The sequence below is a fragment of the Mastomys coucha genome, unplaced genomic scaffold (genome assembly GCF_008632895.1).
Source record: "Mastomys coucha isolate ucsf_1 unplaced genomic scaffold, UCSF_Mcou_1 pScaffold22, whole genome shotgun sequence".
Taxonomy (NCBI): Eukaryota; Metazoa; Chordata; class Mammalia; order Rodentia; family Muridae; genus Mastomys; species Mastomys coucha.
This window is the reverse complement of record NW_022196905.1, coordinates 104888290-104893652: the sequence shown is the minus strand read 5'-3', so window position 1 is coordinate 104893652 and position 5363 is coordinate 104888290. Positions and strand designations below refer to the sequence as shown.

The following is a 5363-nucleotide window of genomic DNA, read 5'->3' as shown; positions in this document are numbered from 1 at the left end:
GGCCTCCTGGCCTCAGCTAAACCATCTCTCCAAACAGAAACTCCATGATGTCCCGCTCAAAGTTTCCATGGCTCCCAATTCCTTTCTAGGGATCCAGTTCAAACATCTCTAGTTGGCATGCAAATGTCTTCCTGCTTAGATCCCTTGAGGCCCCATACCTGCCCCCTCCATCTTCTACTGTGATACTTAGAGTCACTGTGAGTGTTTCTGTCTCCTTGCCTGCCTGAAATACCATCCTGTTAAGATCCAAAACTCTGGGATCTTCATTGCTCAGCAGAGATGACCCACACAAGAGCCTCCCTCCCTTCTGTCTGGTTTCAGCACCAGTTGGGATAAGAGACTCCATCCCAGTTGCCAGTTGCATGCAGTGAAAACCGTTCTCCCTGCCAGTCAGTTGAGAAACAAGATTTACAGTTCCACCCATCAATTTGGGGGGAAGTCTTACAATTTCTGGCTTGCCTTGCTTTCTGTGAGTCGGGATAGAATCCCCTTGCATATGCTGATCTGCCTATTGTCCTGGTTCATCTGGCCTCTCTACTCGATTTGGTTTAGAATCACCGAGGAAATAAACCTCTTGTGCGTGTCTGGCAAGAATTTTCTAGACTGAGGTAGAAAGATGCTCAAATGTGGTGGTACTCCTCATGTCTGGGACCTTGTACTGAATAAAAAGGGAAAAGCCATATAAAGACCGGCAGTCATCTCACTTTGCCTCCTGATTGCAGGCACTGTATGACCATCTGCCTCCCACTCCTGCCACTGTGCCTTCCCTACCATGACCATCACTGTCAAGCCGTGAGCTGAAAGAAGCCCTTCCTCCCAGACTTCACTTCTCTCAGGCATTTTGTCACAGCAACAAGAGGAGGAACAACTTCCACACAGTTACAGCACTCCAGCCTGCACCCTGAACAACGTTTGCAATCTTAGAAATCAGTAAATCTAAAATCTTGGCCCATTTGCATCAGCCGGCCACCTGTCAGAGCACCTGGCACCTGTCAGAGCACCTGGCACCTGTCAGAGCACCTGGCACACAAAGCATTTCCTGAATGAGTAAGATGAAGGACTTTGCAGTTAACTGTATCAGTCAGGTGTTGCTGATAAAAAACCAGCCCAGGTATCTCAGGGGCAGCAACCAGGAAGCATTGCTTTCTCATCAACCGGTGTTCAAAGTCAAGGTGCAGGACACACCTGCAGCAGAGGCTGACGGTCAAGTGCATGAAGGATCAGAGGCAAGGCGCAGGCTCTTCACCAGTCTATCCTGCACAGAGGCACCGGCTCTGCCAACCTTTCTCCAGGTTTGTGGAGACCAATTGGCCCCTGGTGGGCTATGCAGTGGTCCACAAAGTCCCAGGATACCTTTATCATCCTCTCGTTTTCAAGCCTCATGCCATCCCATCCCTGACCCACTGACTTGGCAATTCTTTGTGACTTTCTCAAGACTTCTGCTGGCCATTTCCCCACGTGCAGCCTCCGAGTTGCTAAGGCACGGCTATGGCGGTGAAATCAGACAGCTGCACTAGCAGCCTCTACTCTCCCACTGTGTTACCACCCTCTGCTTCTTGCCAGTTCGTGACCTCTCTTATTAATGTACCAGAGGCCAAGAGAAAAGTGCATTGGTAATTTCCCCTTAATGGCTTGTGAGACTCCCTTCTTGCCGTCTTTCTGAACATGTGTAGTGATACCCAGGTGTGTGTGGTGCACCCCCATCCACGCACACCCTGGTTGAGATAAATCGGGTAAAAAAAAAAAAATCCCAGGCACTTAGACCATTTCAACAAGAAAGGATCTGAGTGCCACTGTCACATGGTGTTCACAGAGCCCCAGGGTTCCTCAGAACAGCAGCCACAAGAGCCCTGGGGTGGTGAGGAGCAGAGCTGACAGCCTCCTCCCTGTTCTCATGAGTATGATTACTGAGAAGGAAGGGGCTGGTGTCCTGCAAAGTATAGCCTTGTAACTGTCTCTGACAGCCGCTTGACTCTTCCCAGGAGTCCCGTAACCACACAGGGGACCTGTTACATTTAGACTCAACTGTGACTTTCTCTCCTTTGTTGCAAATAAATTCAATATTTCTGTCTCTACTTGAATCTATGGAAGAAAAGGAAATGTTGTTTATCCTGTGAGCACTGGCATGACTACAGGTCACGTGACTACAGGTGCACAGGTGCTGCAGTCAGAGGCCACTGTGGGTGTCCTGCCTCACCTCCCGCCTTGTTTGAAGTGGGGTTCTTTGTTACAGCTTGGCCACACTAGGCTACTCACACTAGGCTAGCTGGCCTGTGAGTCTCAGGGATCTCCTGTCTCCACCTCTTACCTCCAGGTAGAACTTTGGGATTATAGACTCACACTACTGGGTATGGATTTAAGTATGCTGCCTATGAGCCATCCTTAGCCTGTTTATTTTTAAAATTGAAGTAATTCTCATTTTTCACAGAGATGAGAGTCTCAGAATCTTCTGTGTATCCATACGGGAAGTTGGAGATTATGGAGGCGAGGGTCCTTGTCTCCCAACTCCTCAGGGGGAGTGAGCATCTTTGCAGGCATGAAAGCCAGGAGACTGCCTTCCTCTGCTATACTGACATGATGGCAGGAGCTCCCCTGTTCTTCCCTGAGAAGGACTCTAGTATTTCACAGCAGCCCATGAGTACTGGTGCCAATCACAGGGCTTAAGGTGTGGACCATTGAACCCACAGGCACCACGGGTAGAAAGGAGCATCTTGCATGAGCATGGGTAAACAAGGTTTAGTTGGTTTGGTGACTTCTTTAAAGATCATGGCCAGGACACAGTAGAAGCTATGTTGGCCTTAAGTGGCGTCTCCTTATGAACTTTAAGGGCTGGCTTAAATGACAGCTGATGTTAGGAGTCTGGTGGCAGAGACAAGTGCTGCCATGGTTCTTGCCCATGCTGAAGGCTTTACACGTAGGACTGCTAGATCCATTTGCTCTGGGTGTGCAATACTGTACACTCCTGGGCAGTGAGAGATGTTTCCTCGGGCTCTAGCGTATGCTTGTCATCACCTGGAGAAAGAGGAAGCGTTCTCCAACAACTCTGTCGGAGTGGCCTCGTATCCATATCTCAGCCCTGTGCAAGCTGTTCTCCTGTATGTGTACTCATGGGCTTTGGGGGTGATTTCTTACTAGACTATGAAAAGCAAGAGAATAGCTTTTTGTTCTATCAGGGGCAGAATTCAAATTTAAACCAGGAATTGCCAAGCCTAAGATGGGAAGACACGGAAATCCGCAGCTGTGCCTTCCTATGGCCTCTGGGCAATAAAAGATTGCTTGACACAAGTCTAAGGAGGGAATATGGGGGTTCAAGAGTTGGGGGGGCCATTGAGGAAGATGGTCTCTGTGTTGGAAGCAGGGATCAGTGAGGTTGTGAGGCAGCACCTAACACTCTAATCCCCATTCTATTTTGTTTCCTGTCAATTTACCCTCTTAGGGTGTTCAAGACCCCCAGACTGGAGAGAGACATTGGACTTCCCTCCTTTGCTGTCTCCTCTCTCCCTAGAGAAGATCTCCTGGAGATGAATAACTACAAAGCCACCTGCCTAGAAGTCTCAAGAGCTGTTTTCTCAACCTGGGTACCCCAAGGTGGCTGAAGCAAAACTTTGCTGTTTATACACCAAAAACTAAGAAACAAGGAAGGGTTGGAGAGATGGCTCAGTGGATAAAGGGGCTTATAGCCAAGCCTGACCACCTGGGTTTGATTCCTGAGACCCACACAATGGAAGGGGGGGGGGGAAATCCTATACTTTGTCCTGTGACCGCCACAACATACACACACAAAGAAAGAAAGAAATTAATACAAATAAATTAGTACAAGTTGATCTAGTCCACCCCCAGAGTGAAGGGTAGGTACCTTTCTAGAAATTGAATATCTGGATGTCAGGTTCAGGTCCCGGACACAAGAGAAGCCCAAGGTGCCTGCTGCAGAACTCAGGAGGAGAGCCCTGGTTTCCACAGCCCCTAGCTGCTGCCAGTCTTTGTTCTTTGTCAATGTGAGTCTCCCCTTGTGCAGACTACGCCCCCAGCTCGGCATTTGCATGCAGACAAGGCCGGGCTGGCTGAGAGAACATGGAATGCCAAATGGCGTTCGCATCTTTCCGGGGAGGCACGTCTCCGTCCCAAGTCTGTCCCTGCCAAATGCACCATACGCGCCAGACGCACATACATTCCGTGCGAATCTCCTTAATCTCCCTCCCAGCTGTCCCTTTCCAGGGCCCCTGCCACAGCACCTCCAAGCCCCTTGTCTCCAGGCTGGCAAGGCACTGTGACTTCCTTATCGTTTGAGAAAGGAACAATCGTAGTGGCTGGCAGTCTCTACACAGCCCCTACCATATATGAGACACTGCAGGGTCTATGGCAGATAGGTAACAGCCTACCTGGTTCTTCCAGAGACCTGGCATGGAAGGATTCCCAGATCTACTGCAGAGTCAAGATGGACAAAGCTCCAATTTTAATGCTTTGCAGGCCTGGATTTGAGCTGTTGAACCGTGGCTACCCTGGAGACGCATGCTGGTAAACCGCTTGGAGATTGGCTTCTCAGGTCCTCACCTAGCTGACAGATGAGTCTCTTCTCTGCAGGCAATGGCCTCTGCCCAGGCCATTTTCCACCTGTGTGAATGTGGGGGAAAGTACTGAGGCTTTCTGAGCCTGTGTGCATGCTGGGAATGTGGCCTGCAGGGGCGGCTAGCTGAAGAGCGGCATCCTGGGAACTGTAAAGGTATTGTACCTGGAGGTTCTTGCACCTGGTACATTTGTGGTTAAAATACTAAGTATCAACCATGCCTGTGTTTCTGACATTCAAGGCTCTTTCAGTTGGGGCCCTGACTTGTTCCTACCATTAGTGCTGCCACCACCGTCTTGTCCCCTACAGGTATTTTTCTTGCCACTGTTAACGGGTCTGCCTGTCCCTACGCAGATCTGCCTGCCTCTGACTTCTCCTGTTTCTGCATACCCAGATCAGTGGAGCTGGGAACTGACTCCTGCCTGCCACACCCTCCTCCTCAGTCATAACATAAAATTCATCATGTTTTCTGATGATTCCCCTGGGCCAGCTGCTGAAGGTAAAGCTGGACACTTAATCCAGGCTGACCTCAAACTCTCCATCCTCCTGCAGCAGCCTCCAGAGTGCAGACTGTGATTACAGACATGGGCTAGCATAGGCTTCTCTCTTTTTCTGTCAAGCCAGACCTCCATTCCCAGGGGCTTGAACCAGTAGATTCAACTGACTGCAGACAGAATGGATTGGAAAACTTTGACTCTGATGGAGACCCTTTCCGTCTCCCCGTCACCCCCTCAGCTCTACAGTTCATAGCGTTTCTAAGGCAGTGGAATGGTGGAGCTAACCAGGTAGAGTGCCAAGG

General features: G+C 49.9%; 1 long non-coding RNA gene across 1 annotated transcript in view; it reads left to right on the top strand.

Annotated features, from left to right (window-relative positions):
- The window catches only part of LOC116070807, a 31949-nt gene extending 28189 nt beyond the window's left edge, over positions 1 to 3760 (top strand). Inside the window, exon 3 of the long non-coding RNA XR_004110568.1 lies at positions 3437 to 3760. This is a non-coding gene — a long non-coding RNA (uncharacterized LOC116070807). The remainder of the gene's footprint in view (positions 1 to 3436) is intronic.
- Positions 3761 to 5363: the final 1603 nt, after the last annotated feature.